We start from the raw sequence: 25,132 nt of genomic DNA, 5'->3' as shown, positions 1-25,132 counted from the left end.
GATACATTAAAGAAAATTTCTAAAGATTTTTCTTTAGCAGTTTGTAAACTAGTCTTTAGGGTACTATATTCTGTTCTTGCTACCTCACTCTTTATCCTTAGGTGAAAAGACATGCCTTTTTACCAGCAGCTGAAGCCAGCTCTCCTTTAAACACAGCTTCCATGACAACACCATCCCCACTCTGCTTCCATCCCTCTTTGTGCCTCAGGACACAGAGCTTCTCCTTGTTTTTCTAGTGTCTGACCTTGTGAGTTTCTGGACAGTTGCTTTTCCATGGAAATTGCCCTCCTTTATGCAGGGCCCCGTACCTTCTGTTCCCCTGGTCTACTTCACTCTTGGCTCCTGGAGACCATGGACATATTTGAATCAAGTCAACATAGTAATTAAAACACCACTGGTCCCCAATAAATATTCATTAAGTTAATAAACAAATACAAGATATTTGGGGGTCTTAAGGCCAAGGTCTACTGCAGTAGAATTAAGAAGCTTATATAAGAGGGTAAGGCAAAGACGTCTTAACTACTAAGCAGGGTCGTGGGGCAATGGACAAGAAACACCCTCAAATTAGAAGACTCTTGATGTGCATTGTCCCAGGATACTGATATGTTTTGAGCAGGTAGAGGTGTCTCTGGCACTTCAATTCAGTACTGATAAACTTGTCCAAAGTCCCTCAAGAGAAGGCACTGAAAAAAAAAAAATAAGAGCAGGCCCCTTTTTGGGTATCTACTAAATAATCATACCCATGAAAATAAGAGCAAAGACAGGTGACCTTGGGCAAATTACTTAACATACCTGTATCTCAGTTCCATCATTTATAAACTGGGAGTCATTATGATGCCACTTTGGAAGGAGACTGTGAAATTTAAGTGAATAATTTCATGTAAAATACTTAGAAGAGTACCTGGTACATAGTCTGCATTCAACTAATATTAGGTAATATTATTATGCTATCATCATCGTCATCATCTTCCACAAGAAGAGTGGTGACAATAGAAACAACAGCTGTGTTCCTGGCTTTTGGTCCACCGGTTTTTGTAGATGGCAGTAGGCAAGGACAGAAGAAGTTTAAGGAGCTGTTGCTGAATTAAAGCCCCAAATGGGCGAATAACCACAAGTCAGTGGAGGATCTGCAAAAGTGACAGGTAAGGGGTTGCTACGAGAGGTTGATGATTAAAAATGGAAGGATTTAAGATGATATATTATATGTGGAGAGAACTAGGCTATGATAATGATGGCACAGCAGGAAATATGATACAGGCAAAATAAAATCAAGTGAAAGGAATTAGGGAACATTAGGAAGTTCAAGAAGTAAAAAGATACGATAGTGAAGGAAGGCAGTAGATGAAATAAGATAGGAAGGCTGCAGAGACATCAGGGGCATGAGGACGAGAGGCGAGGGACAGATCCTATTTCTTTTGGAAATTGGGCTGGGAGTTTTAATTTCTTTCGACTCTCATTTTTTAAAAATCCATTTCCTTATTTAACCCCCTACCCCACTTAATTACGAACCTACCCATGTTTCCATTTCTCTCTTGCCCCTTCATCTTTTCTCCAGCTCAGCATTCTCTACTTTGTGCCAACGATGTCACCTCTGTCCCTTCCATGTTTGTTTGTTAATGCCTTACCCCGTGAGCTCAATGTCCTCCTTCTGCCCTTATTACATTTGCTCGAATATTGTCACTCATCCAGAAAGAAAAGATATCTCTCTCTCTATATATAAAATTTTTGTTCAGCACTGAGTCTATTTTTTTGTTCAGTACTGTGAAGCTAAAGGGAACTAGAAATGTGTACCTCAGCTATGACATTTTCCTTATGCTGTTGTCTGACAGAAATTTAGAAAAATAACGAAACCAAAAGGTGATTTCTGCTGCAGTTCTGCATTTTAAATGGCAAGCTGAAGGACAACACTCTACGCATATTGAGAGAGTGGGTTTCTAGTGATTCAGGTTTCAGTTATAACCTGTGGCCAAATGGATCAAGTGAATAATGGTCAAGGCTGTGTAAAAGGATTGTCATCCAGAGAAACTGGGAAGCACAATTCCTTTGAATCTCTATCAAACTGAGAAAAAGATTGTTTAGCGCTGCAGTCAGGTGTAGTGCAGGATGAAGAGGGGAAACAGCCTTTTATCTCTCTCAGGGGCTCGGTTGGTTTTCTTCTTATCGGATTCCCTTACACAATTGCAAAGGAAGCTTTGTTCACATTTCCTGATTGCCAGGGGCTTGGGATGATGGAAGGAGCAGGACATTTGGAGTCAGACAGCCTAGATTCAAATTCTGGCTTTGCCACTTAAAAACTCTGTGACCTTGGGTAAGAGGATAGATGAAGAAATGGCCGGAAGAGTAGATTGGGATCAGGGATAAAACAGGAAACACTTGAAGGGAACCAGGTTCGGGTCACAGTTTGGTCAGTTTTGTTTTGGGACGGGTTGGTTTTGAAATTCTGTTGAGACTTACTTCACGGAAGATATATTAGAATTGGAGACACTGATTCAGGAGTCATGGGAAGAAAATAAAACACACCCATTCTCCCATCATTGCTCCAGAAGTACTGTTCATAGTTTGGAGAATTTCTTTATAGCATTTTTTCCCAATTTCCCCACTAAATACCATGCAAATAAACACCTTTTTGTGCCTATAGATGTATATCTATGTCATCAGTTAATGGCTGCATATAATTTCCTATGTTCACTCTTAATCCTTTGAGGATTTGTAGTTCTAGGTATGATCTCTAAGAAAGCATACTGAGGGAGAAAAGAATTCGACCAAGAACTGGAACCTTTACACATAGATGACAGGGGGAGTGAGAGTGGGCTGTTAAGAAGAGTGGGAAGAGGACGTGCTTGGAGCCAGGTGAGAACCAACCTCCCGCAACGCTATAGGTAAGAGCAGTGGAAGTTTAGAAAATATTGAAGGGGAAGTCATTGAGACTGATACCAAGGGCAAACCCCCGCCAGACTTGGATATGAGGATGTTCTTAATTATCAAGCGAAAACACTAAAGGTTGGGATTGGGAACAAAAGAGCTCCTGAAAATGTTAGCAGTAACAGAGCAGAGCTAGAACACTTGGAAGAGACTGACCATGCTGGGGAAATGGGATCTAGAAGAGGTGAAATGGTGGGCAATGCTGAATGGGGTGGCGTCAGGAACACACACAGAAAAGTTGACCCCTGAGAGCAGGGAGAACACTGATCTTCAAGAGAAAAAGGAAGAAGGAGAAATGAATGGAAATGAGTATTTGTGCAGAAGAAGAAACGTGAGGGAAATCTGCTGGTTTTATCTTGTCAGTGCAATAGGAAGTTGAAATAAGAGGCTGGTAGAGATTAGGTGAAAGGGAAGATGTGGGCAGAGCCATCCTGAAAAATGCTTTAGGCAGTTAATAGAAACGGAAACCCTTGGTCGTTCAGCCAACTAGAGCCCTAATAGGATGCTGTGAATTTGTAGCCCATTCAATCTGTGGATTTCGACTTTGGCAAGTGGGTCTTGTCAAATATTTGGACAGTGCCAGAGCAGTTCTGGATTGAGGCATATAAAAATGTATAAAAGAGGGGGAAAAAGGGTGCGGGTAACTAGAGGTAGGTGAAGAAAGAGAAAAGAAACCTTAACTAGAAGTGCCATGACAAAAGTACTGAATTATAGGCTACAACTTGCTTTAAAAACAACCACTAAATCATATTCAAAACTTGTAAAACAGATACGTGACAGAGTGCTATTCACATTATATAGGGATTGTTTATGTTAGGGAAAAAAACTCACATTTTGTTTCTTTGAATTGCTCATTGTTTATTTAAAATACAATTTGCTTGACAAAAATTCGATTTGCTAACATTTTTGGGGACACATCTATTATCCAAAGTGAGGTTTATTCCCATTGCTCTGCTAATGCAGAAATTAAAACAATGGTGGGCAGTGCACAGATTCAGCACTTAGTATATCATCAGATTCTCTGCTGGCTCTGTGGTTTTTCATGAGACTTTAAAACTCTGATCTATTCCCCTCATTCACAAAACCAAGAGAATAATCTCTGCCTGTTTTAGAGATGAGGATTTTTTTACCTAGTGATAATTAATGACCTGATATCAGTAAAGCAGTCTCAGCTTCTTGCAGATAAAAAGTATGTGTTCTGAGATTTCTACATTAGTCTTTTTTTTTTTTTTTTTTTTTTTTCTCTATGAGAATCTTAGCTGATTTGCTACAATAAAACCTGGGGATGTTTCTAGGGGCCATGTGATGTTCTGGGGACATGGAATTTTAAAATGTGTTTTTTTTTCTTTTATGAGTATTACCATGGAAAATGATGCAATTATATACATTCTTTTTCTCATGAAATTTTTCGAAGCAGCAAAATACATACTTTATCCATTAAGATATTACTATCCCTCTGAAAGAGATGAGCTACAATTCAGGCGAAGAGTCAGGACACATAAGACTGAATGAGCATTGCCCATTTTTCTTTTCTTAAAGATTGCATCTGATGTCTTCCCATTAGCGGCTGTCACTATTGGCCAGTGCAGCAATTGTATAGTGATCATTCTTTCCCAGTATAATTCGATTTCTCTGTTCTTTGGTTTAAAAGACTTTTCCCTACTTCTCTAGTGAACTGTTTTTTATTTTCATACAGCACTGTACACATTAGTAGTCAAATGCATTTATTTCAAAGGCACACACACACACACACACACACACACACACGACTCTTTTAGACAAAAAGCAAGCCATAAAAAGCCAATGAGATTTTGGTATTTCTTTAAAAATTTATGGCTTAGTACATTAATGTCACAGTAATTCCAAATATTGTTACTCTATAATTTACTGGAGATTACTTTGCTTTGGAACATGCTACTCTGCCCCTGTTGGCATTAGGTTAATGGGCAAATAATATAAGGTTTATAATCCTTTGCAAAAGGTTTTTTTTTTTTTTTTCAAACACACAATGAAACACATATACACACCCAATGTGAGTAAATAATACTGAATGCATGATTCAAAGCAGGCTAGAACAACTCACAAGAATTCTAGAGAGGAAAAAAGGAAGTCACTTTTTCTTTCTTCCTGGAAATTTTAAACAATCCATAAAATAGAAAATAGTACTATTTCTGCACTTACTTATTTTACAGTGCTGTTATAGGCATACATTTTCTCTAAATTGCTTTGGATTTCATGGTTAAAAAGACATGCAGATACAATATATGCTCCAATAATTTTGGTGCATACATTTATTTATTTGTATTTGTATTAAATACAACATGTTAGCAATGGGATGAGTCAAAGGGAGAGGATGGTGGCCCAAGGCCTGTCAAGAAGGAAGAGGTGCTGCATGACTGTTCTGAGATCAGAGGAAAATGCAAAGAACCGAGGAGGATTAAAGAGACTCCAGGAAGCTTTAGGAGACCCACAGACAAAAAAGGGGACAGAAAGGGAAGTGGGGGTAGAAGAATGAGTGCAGCAATGGGGAGCATTATTCCATCACTAAGAAGGCAGAATTGCACTTAAAATACATGCCAAAATTGATACTCGTATAGACTAGGATCACCAGAGTGAAAAAATTATTTCTCTTTTCAAAGAGTAGAGATTGAGGAGGCATCTTATCAGGTTTTCATAACACTGCATTGTTTTATTGCACAGATACAGAGTACAAAGATTTGGGATTTTTGAGACGAGTTCAGTATATGAAAACTGAATTCATCTGTGTTCTATTTTTCTGTATGGCTTTTTTCCCAAGTAGATGTAAAGAATAAACATTATTTTGTCTGAAAAAAAATCGGTCCCAGTGCATATATTCTAATAAATGGAAGTAGACTGCATCGGAAATATAGTTGATACATAACAGAAAATCATTTAAAAATCATTTCTGCTTGTATTGGTAATTATACTTAATAAACCTTTTGAAAAAGTAAAATGAACTTTGACCTAAATTACTAAGAAACTGTAAGACTTAGCAAGCCTCGGGTTTCTAAGCAAATGAATAAAATATTAATAAACATGATCACATGTTTCTGTTGCTGAGACAGAAGACGTTGATTGTGAATATAACCACTTGAGAGGTGTAAGCAATTATATACTAAGCCTTGTATTTCAGTCATCCTGAGAAAGGGTGTCATTATCTTGGCAGTTTAAAGCTATCTAGAAAGTGTATCCATAAAGTCTGGAATTCTATGTGTTCTCACTTGTTTGCTGGTATCCCTTCCCTTAGGTCACAAGATTTTTCACGTGAGAGCTCCTTCTCTCTAGTATACTGCTGCGGTGCTGGGCATGTAATATGCAGAAGAAATTTTAAAGAAATTAATACCTATGCAGGTGCTTCTGTTGACACTTGAGCGGTCCTGAACACACGTACTGCTGCATTCTGGCTGAGAATAACTTGGAATTGATTCACTTGTGAATGTCTTCCTATTCTTCTTTTCTTTATTAAACAGTATTGCATTAAAGTATTCTGGCATGCAGAGAGGTAAAATACAAACATTTGTGCAAATCTACGGAATGGCTTCTTCCAGGGAGGAAATAAAGACTGTTCCCAAATCTACTAGTTTCTGGTATCACCTCAACCCTATCGACCCCCAACTTTCAGGTAACACAGCCAAAAGTAAAATAAAGTAGTTTTCTTTGGTAAATCAAAGAATCTAGGTTTATTTCTGGTAACAACTTTTCTTTTTAGCATTATGAAAACAGAATACCGAATGAAAGTGTGGCAGTTGGTGCATATTTTTTAAATGAAAGAAATTGTTCCCCAGAACTTTTCAATAACAGAAAGCATGTGACCTCCTTTCTGTGAGACCCACAGTACAGTAAACAATTGAATCCATATTCAGCCAGATGCTTCCAGTGTGTAAATTACTCCCTGGGTAAATGTTAGGCACTTTTGGAGCCGCATTAACTCTTTCAGGCTTCGAGTATGCAATTTAGTAAATTACTGCTGCCTGTACTTAATGGTGCTCCAGGGACTGAAAAAGATTAATGTAGCTCCAGAAGTGCCTAAGCTACTCTCAGGGAGAGCATCTGACTGAATGGAAGTAGCTTGTGTCTAATCATTCTTTGTAAAAGGAGGTATTCTTTAAAATTCTTTAAAATAAAGTTACCTTCATTTTCAATACTGTACATCCGCCTCCCAAAGGCATACATACTAAGGCTCTGAATTGTTTTCTTTTTTCCTATTGAAGACAAGTTTTATTTTTTGGAAAGGTTTTCACTGACCCCTTTGTCTGCAAAACATCACGGTAGCTGTTAGTTGTTGTTCAACGTGGTCTTTTTGTCATTTTGGCTCAGTTGATTTCATTCTGCTTAATCGCGCCGCTGAAATTCCTTCCTCTGAAATCATCTCTTACTGCTTCTGCTATTACTTCTCTGATAGCCGTCGTCTTTCTTTCATATTGTTTTCTCTTCTACTCCCACTGATATTTATTATGGACCCCAGCTTAGCTCCCTCCTGGTCTGTATACCACAGGGATTTATTGATCCCTCTTAGGTTCAAGGTCCTGTGTGGTGTGATTCACCCCCACAGGCAAATGTTCACTTCCCACGTACGCCACCTCAAATTTGATTCCAGTCTATGGGTTATCTTAAATTGGAGTCTGGTCACCACTTCAGTACCTAATGACGGGGCCAACTTGTGGATCAACTCATCACATCTTACCTTCTCTGGCCAGAGTGTCTTGTCAGAAGCCTGGAGTAGTAACCGTCATTATAATAATACTAAACCTTTACTTTCCTCCTAAAGTCTATCCTTGTTATAGTCTCTTGTGACTTTTTCCACTTTTCTTGGTCATTGTCACTTTGGACTATCTTTATCTACTCCTTTTTCAAGCCTAGATGATAAATTCTTGTTTTGCTTATCAGTTTTCCCCAAATCCTACCAAAGTCCAACCCCTTCCAGCTTCTACCTGACTAAATGAAAGTGATGTAATACTTTCTCTTTCTGTTTTGATGAAAACTTGTTTCTCTATATAGAGTTTAGAAAACCTCATACAATATTAATGTAATCTACTTAATCTCTTGTTTTTAATACCTCTGTTTTAGTTTCAATAAATTTGAATATTTATGGGTGATTTATATACGTTTTTAAAGTACAGCTAGTATACCTGTTACATTTAAAAAACAGTTATTCATTCTATAAGTCTTCAAGTCCCTCCTTTGAACCTAACAGGACTTGAGGAGCCCCAAAGCCCATAAGAGAGTCAAAATATTCATGGATTAGATTGGAACTATTAACCTGCAAAAATTCGTTAGTTAACCTAATGAAGAAATTGGGAGTAAATTGTAGGTAGTAGGTGGAGACTTTGAGGAAGACGAGACAGCGCGTCAGCTGTAGAAATAAAAGAATAGTTCATGAAAAGATTTGGGGCTCAATGAGTGAGAATTGGACAGGCAGAGGAGAGGGAAGAGAACATTAAAAGTGTTGGGAATCACAGGAGGAGGAGAGGAACAAAGGTGACAATTAATGTGGCACGCATGGGGGTGTTGGAGTCCTGGACCGCCTCTTGCCCACGACTAGACATATGAACACAGTAAGACATATACCATTCCCATCCATTTTTACCCTGTGGTTCTGTGTTTCTTGAAATATCATCTAATGCTTAGTCCATTAGATTTCTCTTCAGGACATTTAATTCATTACAGTAAACCAATTTTTAAAAATAAAAAAAGAAAGAAAAAATAGGCGTAAATTTCAGAATTTTGCAAAAGATGAGAAGCAAAACCAAATGCTGTCTTATATAACAGTAAAGGAATTACCAGACCTAATTCAATGTAATCATTTTCATTTGTATTCTAGTTATTGTTAAATGACTAATTGATATTTTACATTTGAAAATTAGAAATTAGATACATGGAAAAAGAGCTGTGAGTTTTAAGATTACAAAACTTAAGAAAACTTAGAGGGTGAGATTAAAAATAGAAAAGAAGTTTACAAGGCAATGTGAGTAAGTTGATTGGGTCCAATATTACCCTTTAATAAGCATTCTGATTGTGATTGTGGTATGTGTATTCAGTTGAATATATGGAATTGCTGTAATTCAGCCATTTTTGACCTTCCCCCAAAAGCAGTTTTATATAGTTCAATTTAGACATTTCAATGAAGCATGTTTGCTATGAAATTTATTTTATATTTGTAATTTTGTTCCAGCCCTTGCCTGGACTCTCCTTCCAGACCACAACTTCCGCAGTGATATGGGACCCTGGAGGAGGAAGTCTACAATGTGGGAGAGATGAGTTACCAGGAAGATAACCTTTGCACTCAGAAGGCTTGCGAACCCCAGAGGGGACTGCTGTCTGTCTGAGAGATCACTTTACCCACATTGTGGAATAAAAATATTGCCTCTGACATTAGGGAACTGGCACTCCCCTCCTCCACTGTTTTAAAAGGTCAGAACTGGTCCTTCAAGCCAAATAAGTTACTGCTTTTGAGGTGAAGCTGGTAAGACAGATCTGGGGCCTGCAGGAAAAGTGGGTTCAGTTTCTGTTTGTAGTCAAGGCAACTTCTTCCAAAGAGGCTTTCAACCTGCCTGGGCTTCTAAGCCCAACTGAGATCCGGTGTGACTCACAGGTTATAACTAGTGGACCTTCCATCGTCACAGAGCCTTGGCCACACCTACCACTTTGCCTGGGTCAGAAGTAAAACAAAAACTAAAACGAGCAAACAAACAAACTTAAAAACATAAAGATAGAGAAAGAAAGAAAACCACCTCAGTTTGAATCTGGGGTTGTCATGTCTGGCTGTGTGACATTGAGCAAGTCACTCGACTTCTCTGAGCCTCAGTTTCCACAGATCATAGGGCTGAGTGAGATGAGGGCGTGACAGCGTTTGCACACTACATTGGACAAGGGGCTGAGCAACATCATTTGGCCAAAAGCCTGACAAACAACACTGGTCCCCACACAAGCAACTCTGGTCCCTCCTGAACCCACGCCAAGCCAAGTGTTCTCCCTGTGGCAGAGCACCTGTGCACAAGAGACCTGGGTAGCTGGAATCAAGGTTTCACCTCTCCGCTCAGACTTTCACTTTATATATACCTTACTTTTTGCTCTGTATGAAGTATTTTATTTCAGCCATAATTTTTTTCTACTTTCGAAAGCCAATAAGAATTAATCAATCAATAATTGCCTTGATGGGGGAAAAACCAATAAAAGTAGAGCTATAACAGGACTTGAACTTAATAACTTTGAAATATAAACGGGAGGCTTTATCCATGGGAATTTACAGATATTATTTGGCCACCAGACGGCTTCCATATTTCTTCATTACTGCAATACAAACATAAGAAATACAAAGAAAAAAAACTCTATATCAGTGCTATAAATTTCAAGCTGAATTCCCTAGTCCATACCATGGTAGTCATCCAAAGATGTCATATATATATATATTTATGTCAGGCTTAATTTAGCATATATTTTGCTTCTTCAACAAAAATGTAGAATAGTTAAGTTTAGGAAAAACAAATATTTGGAATATTTCTCCTTTTACAGATAACTATCTTTTTTTTTTTTTTTTCACTTAAGCAATCCATAAACTTCAAAGTGTCCCTAATCTCAAAGATTAAATTTTGTAACCCATTACCCATTGTGGCTCTCCTCAAAGGTCTTCTTTTATTCTTTTAAGCAGAACAAGAGACCACAATTCATACTTCCCTTGTCTATTTCTGGCCCTTTATTTCACACGTTCCTAAGTTTCAGATAGTGAGATGGCCTTTTGCTGCTTAATTCCCACCTGAACTTCCCATATAGGCTTTATATTCTTTCTTTCCTCTTGAACAGAAAAATCAGTCTGTAAATTCCCTTTTGCTCTGTTTTTTTTTTTTTTTCTTTTCTTTTCTTTTTTTTGAGATGGACTCTTTCTCTGTCGCCAGGCTGGAGTGCAGTGGCACCATCTTGGCTTACTGCAACCTCCACCTCCCAGGTTCAACTGATTCTCCTGCCTCAGCCTCCTGAGTAGCTAGGATTACAGGCGCGCACCACCATGCCTCACTAATTTTTGTATTTTTAGTAGAGATGGTGTTTCACCATGTTGGTCAGGCTGTTCTCGAACTCCTGACCTCATGACCCGCCTGCCTCGGCCTCCCAAAGTGCTGGGATTACAGGCATGAGCCACCACGCCCAGCCCCCTTTTGCTCTTTAAGAAAACCTGTCAAAATTGGTGCTTCACTTATGGCTCAGCCCTTCTCATTCTGGTTCTGCCAGTAACCAGATGTGAGAATGTGGGGAAGTTGTTGGGTTTCTCTATGCCTCGGTTCCCACCATGTAGAGAACAATTCCAGTAGCTCATGCCACAGGACCCTTCCAGCCCCAAGAGTTACGATTCTGTTTTCATTGGTTTAATTTCTCTTTCAGCTACTTTAAAATGATTCATTCTGGCCACTTCCACTTTCCATGATTATTCTTCCAGACTTCATCTTCTGTCACCCTGGCTTGCAGATCTGTTAAAACTATTTTATCCTCTTTGCTTTACTGCAACTTTACTTGGAATGACTTGGCCTCTTCATAATCAACATGAAAGGCCTCTCTCTCAGTCACTCTCCTTGACTTTGCCATCGTCTTTGATACTGATTGTTCTTACTTTCAGTCCTCTTCAACCAAGAGCTTGTGAACGTTATCCTATTCTGATTCTCTCTGATTACTTCTTTCAGCATAGACTTTAAACAGATCTTCATGGTCACCTCACCCCTGATGGTGAGCATCCACAGGAAGAAGATTGGTCCCAGGTAAGACAAGAGGGAAGCAAAGTCCTTTATCTTCTTAGTTCCCCCTAAAATACCCACCCCAGGTGCCCTGATTTTGTGAAGAAGAGGCCCTCAAAAGGTGAGTCTTCCCCTATGTTAGACCCGCGGATCTAGGCCTCTCTTGTGGTTCTCTGTCTCTTTTATTGCTTTCACATTTATATGACAACTTATCCTCTCAAAACTTCATTTCTTATTTAGTAAAACATCCTTAATGCAGCTTTCCAGAACTGTCTCTTCATTTTTCCAAATGATCAATTCCCCTAATTAGATTAATTAATCTATGCTAATGCTAAGGAAAGAGTCACATTCACTGTGATACAATAGAAACAGGATGGGCTTCAAATGCAGAAAATCCTAGGTTCAAATCCTATTTCTGCTTCTTAAGAGCTGTGAGACTTTTAACTTACTTAATTTACATACATTTACTTATGTAACAGGCAATAATGTAGCATTTGCTGTGCGCTGTGTTCTGTTCAAGAAACTTTAACAGTGGTTCTTTTTAAAAAGAGTTTTAATTCATCTAATCCTTTTAACGATCCTATGGGGGTAGGTACTATTGTATTTCATAGTTGAGGAAACCAAAACACAGAGAGGCAAAGTACTCTGCATGATATTTCAGAGCTAGGGAGGAGGCAAAATGGGGATTTGAAGCTGGGCGGTCCAGCTCATGCTGCTAAGCACAATGCCACGCTGTCTCTCTTAGCTCTAGCTGGCTCAACTGAGCAAACGAGGGGCGCATTCTCTTTGCAGTGTTGTTGGAATTAGAGATGATGTGTACGTCACATAGCACAGGGCCTGTCTTCTACTCAGCTCTCAATAGTGGCAAATCATATCTCCCTTGAGTTTTCTCTTATTCTTTCGGTCACTCTGAATCACCTTTGTCGGTTCCTTCTTTTCTCCCCTGATTTAACTCTGGAGTATCGAAGGGCTTGATTTGTAGCTCCATCTTCTCCAGGTCGTGACTTTAAATACTATTCATTTCTATCCGGACAACTCCCAAATTCATATCTTTAGCTCAGATCTGATCTGTCTCCTGAACATTAAGTTGTGTCTGTATAATTGCCTATTTGACATTCCCACTTGATTTCTAATAAATATCTCAAATGGACTATATCCAAACCTGTTAACACTCACAGCCTTCCACATCTCAGTTGACAGCAACTCCAACCTTTCAGTTGTTCAGTGCAAAATTCTTTTATACATTCTCTGTTACAGGTAGGATTGTATCCTGCAAGAAGATGCTGAAGTCCTAACCCCTAGTACCTGTGAATGTGAGATAGTCACATAGTCTCATAGTCACAAAATGTGGTGCATAGACACAATGAAATACTAAGCAACCGTGGCTGGGCATGGCGGCTCATGCCCGTAACCCCAGCACTTTGGGAGGCTGAGGAGGGCAGATCACCTGAGGTCAGGAGTTGGAGACCAGCTTGGCCAACACGGCGAAACCCCGTCTCTACTAAAAATACAAAAATTATCCGGGCATGGTGGTGTTTGCCTGTAATCACAGCTACTCAGGAGGCTGAGGCACGAGAATGGCTTGAACCTAGGAGGTGGAGGTTGTGGTGAGCCAAGATTGTGCCACTGTGCTTCAGCTTGGGCAGCAGAGAGAGACCCTGTCTCAAAAAACAATGGTCAAATTAAAATGAGGTCATTAGGGTAGGCCCTAATCCCAGTATGACTGATGTCCTTATAAAAAGGGAATTCTAGACACAGACAGGCAAACACAGAGAAAAAACACTGTGAACACACAGGGAGAATGCCGGCTACAAGCTAAGGAATGCCTGAGCCTACTAGAAGCAAGAAGAGTACCTGTCAGAAGAAACCAACCTCACTGACACCTTGATTTTTGACTTGTAGCCACTAGAACTGTCAGACAATAATTTTCTATCATTTAGGCCACCCAGTTTGTGGTACTTTGTTATGGCAGACCAAGGAAACACATGCATCCTCCATTTCTGTCTTACATTCCATATGCAGTCTTTTAGCCCTTCTTGTTGGTTCCAGCTTCCATATTTATCCACAAGTGTCTGCTCACCCCCTCCTCTGCTACCACTGCGCACTGTGCCTGAGTCCCTCCATCTCTCATCTGGCTCCCTGCAGTAGCTGCCTAACCAGTCCCCCTGCTTTTACCTTGGTCTCCTCACAACCTCTTCCAACATGGTAGCCAGAGTGGTGCTCTTAAAACAGTAGTAACTGTACTCAGCTGTTTATTGCAGCACTATTCAAAACAGCAAAGTCATGGAACCAACCTAAGTGTGCACCAACAGTTAACTGGATAAGCAAAATGTGGCACATAGACACAATGAAATACTAAGCAATCGGCTTAGTGGTGGCTCATGCCTGTAATCCCAGCACTTCGGAAGGCTGAGGAGGGCAGATCACCTGAGGTCAGGAGTTGGAGAACAGCTTGGTCAACATGGCGAAACCCTGTCTCTACTGAAAATACAAAAATTAGCCAGGCATGGTGGTGCTTGCCTGTAATCGCAGCTACTCGGGAGGCTGAGGCACGAGAATAGCTTGAACCTGGGAGGTGGAGGTTGCAGTGAGCTAAGATCGTGCCACTGCACTCCAGCCTGGGCAACAGAGTGAGACCCTGTTTCAAAAAAAAAAAAAAAAAGAGCTACTCCACAACCATAAAGCGAATGAATCATGTCCTTTGCGGCAACATGGATAGAACTGGAGGCCGTAATCTTAAGTGAACTAACTCATCTGCAGAAGATCAAATATCACATGTTCTCACACATAAGTGGGAACTCAACAGGACATAAAGATGGAACTAAGAGACACTGGGAACTCCAAAAGCAGGGAGGATGGGAAGGGAGTGAGGTTTGAAAAATTACCTATTGGTTACAATGTTTAATATTTGGGTGATGGGTACACTTGAAGCCCATTACACTCTCCACCATGACATATGTAATACCCATGGAACAAACAAGCACATCTACCTCCTGAATCTATAATTTTAAAGAAAGAGGGTAGGGGAAGAAGTAAGATCATGTCACCTCTGCTCAGTGATTTTCACTGGTAGTAAACGTATTCCACTTAGAGTGAAAAGCCAATGGTCTGACTTTGAACCCCTTATTGCACTGACCACCTTGCTGCTTCCCTCTTGCTCATTCAGCTTGTGCCACACTGATTCTTTTTTTTGTTTGTTTGTTTGAGATGGAGTCTCGCTCTGTCGCCCAGGCTGGAGTGCAGTGGCGTGATCTCGGCTCACTGCAACCTCCTCCTCCTGGGTTCAAGCGATTCTCCTGCCTCAGCCTCCTGAGTGGCTGGGATTACAGGCATGCACCAGCATGCCTGACTAATTTTTGTATTTTTAGTAGAGATGGGGTTTCACCATGTTGGTCAGGCTAGTCTCAAACTCCTGACCTCAAATGATCCGCCCACCTCGGCCTCCCAAAGTGCTGGGATTACAGGTGTGAGCCACCGCACCTGGCCAGCATTGATTCATTTTTGCTATTTGACCATACTAGGCACTCTTGCCTTATGGCCATCATGAGAATACAGCTCCCAGCTCCCAGCTGTGTGCTACCCATGCCAAGATTATGCTCCTACCCAGCCAATGACTGAGGCAAGCCATTTCTTCCACATGCAGGACTCCTTGAATGAGCAGCCTCTACTGAGTGGCTCCCCACTGGTCTGTCTGAGGCCATCTCAGAGCTGCAGTACAGTCTGAGGCTCTTGCTGACCAAGCTTCCTTCCTTCCCTCTCTCCTTTCACAGGGATTAGGCCGGCATTATGGTTTGCAGGCTCTCCCAGCCTACCCCTGCCGGTGTCCCCTTTATTTGACATGGGCATTGCCCTCTATGTTGTTGCTGTTTTCTCTTCTCCAAATGCTTCTTCTCCAGTTATCTCCTGGGATAACTCTATCTTCTCCTTCAAGCCTTTGCTTAAACGTCGTCTTCCTAGTGAGACCTACCGTGAGCTCCATTTACTTTATTCTACTTATTTTATTCATATTTATTTTTAGCTATAGGGTCTGGCTCTGTCACCCAGGCTGGAGTGCAGTGGCACAGTCTTGGCTCAGTGCAGCTTTCAACTCCTGGGCTCAAGTAATCCTCTTGCCTCAGCTCCCTGAGTAGCTTGGATTACAGGCATGCATTACTGTGCCCAGCTAAATAGTCTTATTTATTTTTTTCTTGTAGAGACAGGGCCTCACTATGTTTCCCAGGCTAGTCTCAAACTACTATGTTTCCCAGGCTAGTCTCAAACTTCTAGCCTCAAGGGATTCTCCTGCTTCAATCTCCCAAAGCTGGGATTGCAGGCCTGAGGCCCAGCCATTTAAAACAGCATTCCGTCTCTGTTTTCTCTGCTCTGGTTCTTTTGCTCAGGTTCCTTTTTTTTCTGCTCGTCAGTTTCTAACTTGTTATAATTTACTTAGTTGTCATGCTTACTGTTTGTTTTCTATCCACCCTAGATACCAGAGGTTTAGAATCTTCATCCTTTGTTCACTGGTGCCACCCAGGCACCTAGACCAGCGATGGCAAATTTAAAACATTTAAAAATTGATACCTTCCAGTTGTTTGCACACGTTTAGAATTTTACTGCATATGTTATAAGAGGAAGGATCTAAAAATAAATTATTATTCTTTCAATGATGTCAGGTTTTTAATTTTGATGTTGCACCATTCCTGTCAATATTATAACATATAAAAGCCCTGGCTGTCATTCTTACGGTCCATTTATAGCTTTTGATTCCAGTTTTGTCAATAAAGTGCTGCTCCACTGGGCCTATTAATGGACTAGATTCATACCTCAAGGTGTGCTTAACACCTCCACTGCAGTCAGGGATTTTTTTTTTTTGGCAAAACTAAGTTCTCTTTCTTGTAAAGAGCAAGTGATCAATTAATGTGTATAACAATGTGTAATGAATAGGAATCCCAATCCACAGACTCAAGTGAGCTTAGAATACTGCATTTCCTTATTTTCTGTAGATCAACTTAATCCTGAATCCAACACATGACGTCCCTGGGGTCTGGAAATTCAATCTCAGTCAAGATTGTGTGACTTACAATGGATTCAGCTGCTGAGGAGTTCCCTGCAATCACTGGGCACCAGTCAAAGATATTGCCCAGGTCACATTGTCTCCATAGGTCCCTGGTCTCTGTGACTTGGAGAATTTTTAGGGAGACTGGAGTTCATTGCTAGGAGTTCAGCCTCCCTAAAGTGTCATCTAGCCATCTTCTTTAGGATCTTTCTGGGGAACACAAACTCATATTTCAAGGTTAGCATTTTAATAAATTATCTTGCTTCTAATAATGGAGGAAGGAGTTTGAATTTTTTTTTTTCTTTTCTTTTTTTGAGACAAGGAGGTCTCACTCTGTCATCCAGGTTAGAGTGCAGTGGCATGATCTCAGCTTACTGCAGCCTCGACCTCTCTGGCTCGAGTAATCCTCCCACCTGAGCATTCCAAGTAGCTGGGACTACAGGCATGCACCACCATGCCCGGCTAATTTTTATATTTGTAGAGACGGGGTTTTATCTTGTTGCCCAGGCTTGTCTCCAATTCCTGGGCTCAAGCCATCTGCCTGCCTGATCTTCCCAAAGTGCTGGGATTGCAGATGTGAATCACCACATCTGGCCCATTCTTTATTACAGAGAGATGTTAAGCTATTTTCTCTCTCAGCTAAGTCTCTGGAAAGTAGTTTCCCATACCTTTGATCTCAATTTCCTCTGTAGCATTGAAGAGAAAAAAAAAAACTGATGCAGTTTGCTAAGTAATCTTCCTGAATGGAACCATAAGTCATACACCAATATAGTAAGAGAGACATTGCCGATATTATTATGGTCAAATTAATTCAATTAGCTCAGACTGACATGCTTCTCAGTGGCTATGTCAACTTTCCCATCCCTGGCCAGGTGCAGTGGTGCATGCCTGTAATTCCAGTGCTTTTGGGAGGCCGAGGCAGGAGGATCGCTTGAGTCCAGGACTTTGAGACCAGCCTGGACAACATAGCAAGGCTCCATCTTTACAAAAAATTTTTAAAAATTAACAGGGCATGGTGGTACATGCCTGTGGTCCTACATACTAGAGAGGCTGAGGTGGCAGGATTGCTTGAGCTCAGGAATTTGAGGTTACAGTGAGCTATGATCATGCCACTGCACTCCAACCTGGGAGACAGGGTGAGACGCTGTCTCCAAAAACAAAAACAAAACCAGATACCCAACAACTTCCCCATCCCTGGACCTTCTGTTTTATGACGAATAAGAGGGTAGAACTATATTCAGTTAGTATATCCAAAGTCTCTTAAGCATTACTCTGCCATGAATTTTTCTAGGTTTGGCTGCACCATGATTTTGGATGTGGATAATGTTTTGTTTTTCCTGCTTTTTCTCGCTCTCTCCTCTTCCTCCCTCCATTTTTTTTCTGTTTCTTTCTTTAAAAAATATTTTTGAGAGCCTACTACAGGCCAAGAACCATGCTAGGTACAGAGTATGAAGGGGCAAACAGAACAGACCTAATTCCTGCTTGCCTGGAGCTTATGCTGTTCTTTCCAATCCCATTCCTGATTTAAAAACATTATCTGTTGTGTTGGATAATAAATGCTCATGCTCATTTTGTGACGGCCTTATATATTTCCTGAATATCATTAAAAATTACCAATAATTGGACTGGGCTCAGTGGCTTAGGCCTATAATCCCAGCGCTTTGGGAGCTCGAGATGGGAGGATCACTTGAGCCCAGGAGCTCGAGGCTGCAGTGAGCAGTGATCGCGCCACTGCACTCCAGCCTGGACGATAGAGTGAGACCCCTTCTCTGAGGAAAACGAAAAATAAACCAGCCAATATTGGAACTGTAGCATTAAAAAAAGCTTAATAAAAATCTTTCCTAGTTGCATGGCACTTATTGTAGGACATGTATTTGCAGCTCACAAAAATATCATTTATTTTTATTTATTTTGAATTCCCCAGATACATGGTATGAAACAAACCCAGAATTATTCTTTTGGTCCAAGGCTTGCTGTCAAACCATGGTTTGAGCCGCCAGCAGCAGAGAAGCTGGGGAATGCTGAGACAAAAATCCAAGTGGGGAGGAGATGAAGGAGAGTCCACAGGGCCTCTGGAACCCTGATTAAGTGGGCCCCTGAAATAACTTTAAAATGTAGACTTTAAAAGGTATATCATACGATCACATAAAGGAGGTGGTTATGAATCACTGATGGTGGAAAAATTCTCAAGGAGAGTTCTAAAAACTGCTTGATGTTAAGCAGATGCATTATCTTTCAGACTGAACCACAGGAAGTAAAAGTTTCAAGACGATAGACAAAAGAGTATTTTTTTTCTTTTATCTTGATAGTTGGGATAAAGTTTCTGTCAGAAAATCCTAAGGTCGGCAATGATAATTTTAGGTAGTTTTGAAAGCTTAATTTTACGGCTCTGTAGCCTTTTAATAATAGTTACCTAATTTGCTGTAGGTCCTGACAGCGAATTCTCATTAATGATAACTCAGTTTTGCAAATATTTGGAAATTTCACGTATAGCAATTACTTATTTACATATTTTTAACCCTCATTATTATTTAAATGACTACTGGTAATTTAGTTTTACGAATCAATAAAAGTTAGAATTATGCCTAGATGAATACTATTTAGCTTTTATAATAAACAAATATTTGAGATGAAGCTGTTTTCTGAAAGCTACCAACCATAGTTCAGAGATTGGCTTTCTGAAATTTTTCTAAATAGAACAAATGGAGAGCTGTCTTTGCAAGTTATTTCATAATTAAAATCAGTCATAAAGAAACTCAACTCTATTTCTCTAAGCCTTGCTTACTTGAATCTTGCTAATAAATGAAGAACACAGCTTAATTTATCTTTAATTTAAATCAGTTAACACATTAACGAATTAAATACTGCGTTTCTTAATTGTTTCTTGTCAGGTGGTATCCAAACTTGCAAAATGTTTACTCACCTGGGTGGGAATTCTGCAAAATGAGAAACAGACCTTCTACTTTAATGTAGTCACTGAACTAACAGCACCTTATTCAGTTTGGTGCTTACCAATTTATTATGTACGTTAACACTATGGATCTCAACCTCTTTGTCATCAAACACTGATGGATGTAACTGAGAAAATGTTATTTCTATATATTTAGGTATCCTGAACTCATTTGCATTTGTTTACATTCTAACACATTTACTTTTGTGAGAGAGACAAGACAGGTATTCCCGTTAATGCTCGCAGTATGCGTTGTACCTGAAAATGTCATATGTCACGCATATTGCAGTGGCAAAAATGTTGAGAAAGACCGAGGAAACATATTCTACCATATTTTATGCTCAATATATGTCAATATTCCCATTTGAAAGATGAAGGCCCAGAAACTCAGACACATTAAATCACTGACTGATGTCGCAAGATAGAAAAAGAGGCTAAATCAGAATTTTCCAACTGGCTAACTATAACATCTTTAAAGGTTCAAAGTGTTTTCCAGAGTTGTTATAAAACATGAATGACTTTAGTAATTTTAAATAATCAAGGGCAAGCTTCCAAGTGATTATCAATGAACACCAGTGTTAGTCAACATTTATAACGTGTTTGGCAGTGGAACAATACGCCTAATTGGATTTTCTGGATCCTGTAAATTTTCATCACTTGTTTTGAAGCTTAAAAATTAACAAGCTAATGCTAACTTTTAAAAACTAAATTACGTGTGTGTGTGTTTGTGCATGGGGGAAATTATTACATACACACACAGGCATATATATATACATATATATAGAGAGAGAGACAAGAGAGGTATTCTAGTTAATGCTCACAGTATGTGTGGTACACAAAAATGTCATATGTCATGCATATCACAGGCACATATTTATATATGTATGTAATGATTCCTCCAATTTTTTAAAAAATTTATGGTAGGAAGTTAATATAAGATCCACCCTGTGAACAGAATTTTTTGCATACAATACAGTATTGTTAACTGTAGCCACAATGTTGTATGATAGATCTCTAGAACTTAATCATCTAGTATAACTAAGACTTTATTTATACCCATTGAATTGAAACAAATTCCAAAGTAGTAATAATGATGAACTATAGGTAACATGATTCTTAGTCATTTTTCTTTTCATTTAAAACATTTTCTGTACTCTCTGTGGTTTTCTTTTTGGTTATTTGCAGCATTAGCATTCTAGATGCTTTTCATCAATGAGCTTTTTGTTTTATGAGTCAAGAGGAAAATGCTGGAAGCAAACCAAAGAAGAGCAGAGAGAGCTAGATTCTTTCTTTGTTTCTTGCCACTGGCAGAGCAGTTGTGGATTAAAAGCTTCCTAATCCCGAGGTCCCCTCCATGCCTCAGTGGCAGATAACCCTCACCTGGTGAGAGCCAGTGACAAGCGCGGCCCGAATGCCAGCTCTGAACTTACATGTCCTGCCTTAGGCTCCTCCAGGTATGGCTGGACACGACCTACCAGGGAGGACCAAGCATAGAATTCACAAGCCAAGAAGGAAGGTACAGATTTGGGTCACTGAAGGAACCTTTAGTTCAGGAGAGGTCTCCTGAAGCATAACAGGAGGTCTCGCTCCTGGTAAACACATATCTCAGGCAAGTGAAGTGGTTGAATATCTTCCATCCGTCATCACTCATTGAGTTTTGGGAACCCAAACTGGGCTTCTGGTGCTCGGAATACCAGGACCTCCGAAAGTCTGTCAGCATTCAGCAAGACTCAAACCAATGGACTAGAATTTGGGAGCAGAACTGAAGTTCCTGTGAAGAGATCAGTGAGGGCGATGCATACTCCCTGGCCATAGAGAGGATGAGTTTGAGCCTCACAACAAAGGAAAAGTCCAGTGATCTCAAGCGAGGCACTTGGAAGGAGGATGGGGCAGCCAAACCGTGTGAAATATTTCAGGCCTCGGTCCAGAAGTAACCCTGGGGGTAGAACTGAACAATGCCAGCCACGTCGGTGGCTCTGAGTGGGAAGAACCATACCTCACTCTTTTTGACTCTGAGCCTCTATCCTACAGTCACTAAAAATCTCAGGGGTTTGAGTTTGTGCTATATCATGGGGAAATGTTTTAGAGATTTTAAAATGGCCCTCTTGCTCCTCCTGGGAAGAAATCATCAGCCCGTAGCAAGGGCCGAGCCAGCAATGCAAAGTGACAGTGACATCAAGCAGGCACATGCCCACTGTCCCAAGGAAAGCCAGCATGGGAAAGTCAGGGGACTTTGTTTAAAGACTGTACTTGCTTCATGAGATAAAGAAACTTAATGGGTTTTAAACCGGTGCTAGGAATTGGACGTTTCCAAAAAAAATTAACAGTAGGAACAAACACTTGTTGAGTCATTTATTGAATATCCTCTACTTGCTATGTGCTCTTTTACACACAAAACGCAAAGCCCCATAATAATCCTGAAAAATAAATGTCATATCTCCATTTTGCAGCAGAGTAAGCTGGGGGTTACGAACTGGGTAGGATCACCTGACACATGGGTGGCTGGCTGGACCCATATTTGGACCTCATTCTCCTGTTTTCAAAACTTGTGCTCCATGTATCTCAAATAAGGCTGCAAAGTTGAGGAAAAGCATGGTCTTCACACATATCCAAATCATTTCTGTAATTTGCAGTTTCTGAAAAAGATGAAGTAGACAAGCAGGGAGTGGAAGGAAACCTTTCATGCAAAGTCTCTGCTGTTTAAATAACTGCATGAAAAGAAATGTGGTGTGGCACACGCATGCTAGAGAGAGAGAGAGTGAGAGAGAGAGAGTGAGAGATACGGTGTGAGGGAAGGAAGGGGAGGGAGAGAAGGAGGAGGAAGAGAGAGATCGTCTTCATATGGCATTCTGGAGGGGCTAGAGAACGCTAGCTGTGTTCCTTATACACTAATAGGTGGTCCAGGTGGGTCAAAGAAGAGCCCCATCACCAAGTAAAGATAATGCTTTGTCACTTTTGTGTCTAGCGGCACAGCAGAAGCGGGAGTCCATTTACTAGCTATTGTGAGAAGGGTCTTGGCCATTTAAAAGACAGACTTGTTTTTATTCTCTCAGAGATTAGGTTGCTGTTAGTCCACAATGTCTTCAAATTACATCGGAAACAAATATTTATTTCATTCTCTGAGCCTTTACTAATTCTTTGCCAGAACCTTACATCTGCCCTTGGGGCTTCTGGGAGATAAGATGATTTCAGCTCGCATTTTATTCTCCTTGATTGGCTTTATTTGGGGAAGACAGAAGACCACCAAGTGAAATCTTGAATGGATTTTTCAGCCTTCTGCCTGCTTGACTTTTATATGAAGTGAGAAATAGGCTCAACATTAGCTGTGGCCTTCTGAGATAATCTAATAGAGAAAATCTGCAGAGAGCTCGGAGAATGACTTCATAATATTAAGTAGAGAAAAATACTCCACCATATGGCCCCCTACCAAATGTCTAGAGGACAGACGCATGCCTGGGGCAATATTTGTTTTTTCATCCCCACCACCCCAAACTGAATGACACAGAGCCCATTTTGCTATCTGCTGAATAAATCTCCCTGTGTAACTCACTCTCCACAACATCCAGTCACACCCCTTCTGAGATTTGTGTGCCATGATACTTCATGAGGTCTGTGGCTTCATCAGGTGTCAAAAATAACCGCAGCCTTTGTTGTTATCTATGCAAAGAATGACACAGCTGCTGGTCCACAGTCAAATTGATATGCAGGCATTTTAAGAAATTGATAAAAGATGATAGCTTATAAAACTCATTATTTTGTCGGCCCTAATGGAATAATGGCTCTAGGCAATAATCATCCAAAGATACTAAGGCTTCAAGGTGAAAGGACAGGGACCTTTCTAATGGATAGATCAGGCAGACAACACCTGAACCCATGGATCAATCTTAGCATCACTCCAAGCGATGGGATGTGAGAGAGAACACACAGAGCCACTCTATAGAGATGGAATTTCTTGCCTCACCTTCTCTTTTAAAGATATTCTGAATCTCATCAACAGATAACTGGCATTAAAAAGGGGATGGAGATTATTATAGAATACAGGAGACATAGGAGAAAAATACAAGGTGTGACTCTTGTTTGGAGCCTGACTTAAACAAACTAATTGTAACATGACATTCTTAAGACAATCAGAGAAATTTCCAAATGGACTGAACGTTGGCTGCCATTAAGTACTTATTTGGGGTAAGGTTGGAGAAAAATACAAGGTGTGACTCTTGTTTGGAGCCTGACTTAAACAAACTAATTGTAACATGACATTCTTAAGACAATCAGAGAAATTTCCAAATGGACTGAACGTTGGCTGCCATTAAGTACTTATTTGGGGTAAGGTGGTCTTATAAAAACATGCAAACAAATAGGAGGGTCATAAATAAGCATCCTAATCTGTGAGAGCTTTATTTTGAAGTATTGTAGGTGAAATGATGTGCTTTAAAGTGATTCAGCAGTAAATAGATAATAAATAATCTGGAAAGAATAAATGAACCGAGATTGGCAATATGTACATGCTACTTTTCAATATGCTTGAAAATGTCCATGATAAAAGTTAAAATATTCAGAGCTTTTGTTGTCTTTATCAAAATACTCTCTCCTCTAAAAGTCCTGTGGCTTTCTTTTCATAGGGAGAAGCAGAAAGACGAAGGATTAAATGCAGAGAATATGACTTCTTGTTATTATTATTTTTTTAAATAAGGAGGAAGTTAATTGTCTCTTCCAAGAGCACACACTAATTACGACCTGTTTACCTATGTAAATGAATTTATTTTCATAATTTTATAATTAAACTTTACAACAGCAAACTTGTATCAGGAAATATCTTACACGTCTAACAGAAAATTTAGGATTTTTTAGTTTCAGAAATTTATTTTCAAGTTTTAGCTTCTGTTGGCTTTCTCTGAACCATTGTTCCTGTTTCATTGGTGTAGAGACTTTAGATTGTCAAGAAAAAGTCTTCACGTGGCTAATACTGATACCACATTGAACTTTTTCATCAAAGGGGTTTTGCTTTCCAAAGAGACACTCCTCGAACTCAATGGATCAGTGTAAATCTTATTCCGCATTCTCTTTCCCTTTCCATTTTAAGTTTCATGTTTGTTTTGTAAATGTTTGTCCCTGTATCTACGTTTACTCTCTCACCTGTGGCAAATACGTGTTTTATAACCGAATCCCTGCTGGTACTTGTCACATGTTGATGATATTCAGCAGTGCATGAAGTATACCAATAATATCATATAGATGAGAAGAAGAAAATAGCCCCATCAGCCTATTCCCGATTTGATATCAGAATGGCTATTTTTTTTCTAGCAACATTAAGGAACTTAGAGTGTTGGGGGGATGAAGAGAAGAAGAACAGAATTGAGGAGGGTTGGCAGGGTTGGGAGAAAGCAATGCTACTGTACTACACAGATACAGGAATGACAAAAGAAGGAACACAGCAAGGCTTTTCTTCAAACAGAACGCGTATGAAAAAGCTCATTCAGGCTAGAG

General features: G+C 40.0%; 1 protein-coding gene and 1 pseudogene across 1 annotated transcript in view; one reads left to right on the top strand and one right to left on the bottom strand.

The window, feature by feature from the left end:
• TENM3 (teneurin transmembrane protein 3) overlaps positions 1–25,132 on the bottom strand; it is a 2,759,728-nt gene that overhangs the window by 814,210 nt on the left and 1,920,386 nt on the right. The window lies entirely within an intron of this gene.
• Positions 6,478–25,132, top strand: part of LOC100438483 (cyclin-H-like) — a 73,453-nt pseudogene continuing 54,798 nt past the window's right edge.

The sequence above is a fragment of the Pongo abelii genome, chromosome 3 (assembly GCF_028885655.2).
Source record: "Pongo abelii isolate AG06213 chromosome 3, NHGRI_mPonAbe1-v2.0_pri, whole genome shotgun sequence".
NCBI classification, from domain to species: domain Eukaryota; kingdom Metazoa; phylum Chordata; class Mammalia; order Primates; family Hominidae; genus Pongo; species Pongo abelii.
This window is presented reverse-complemented; position numbering and strand designations above follow the sequence as displayed.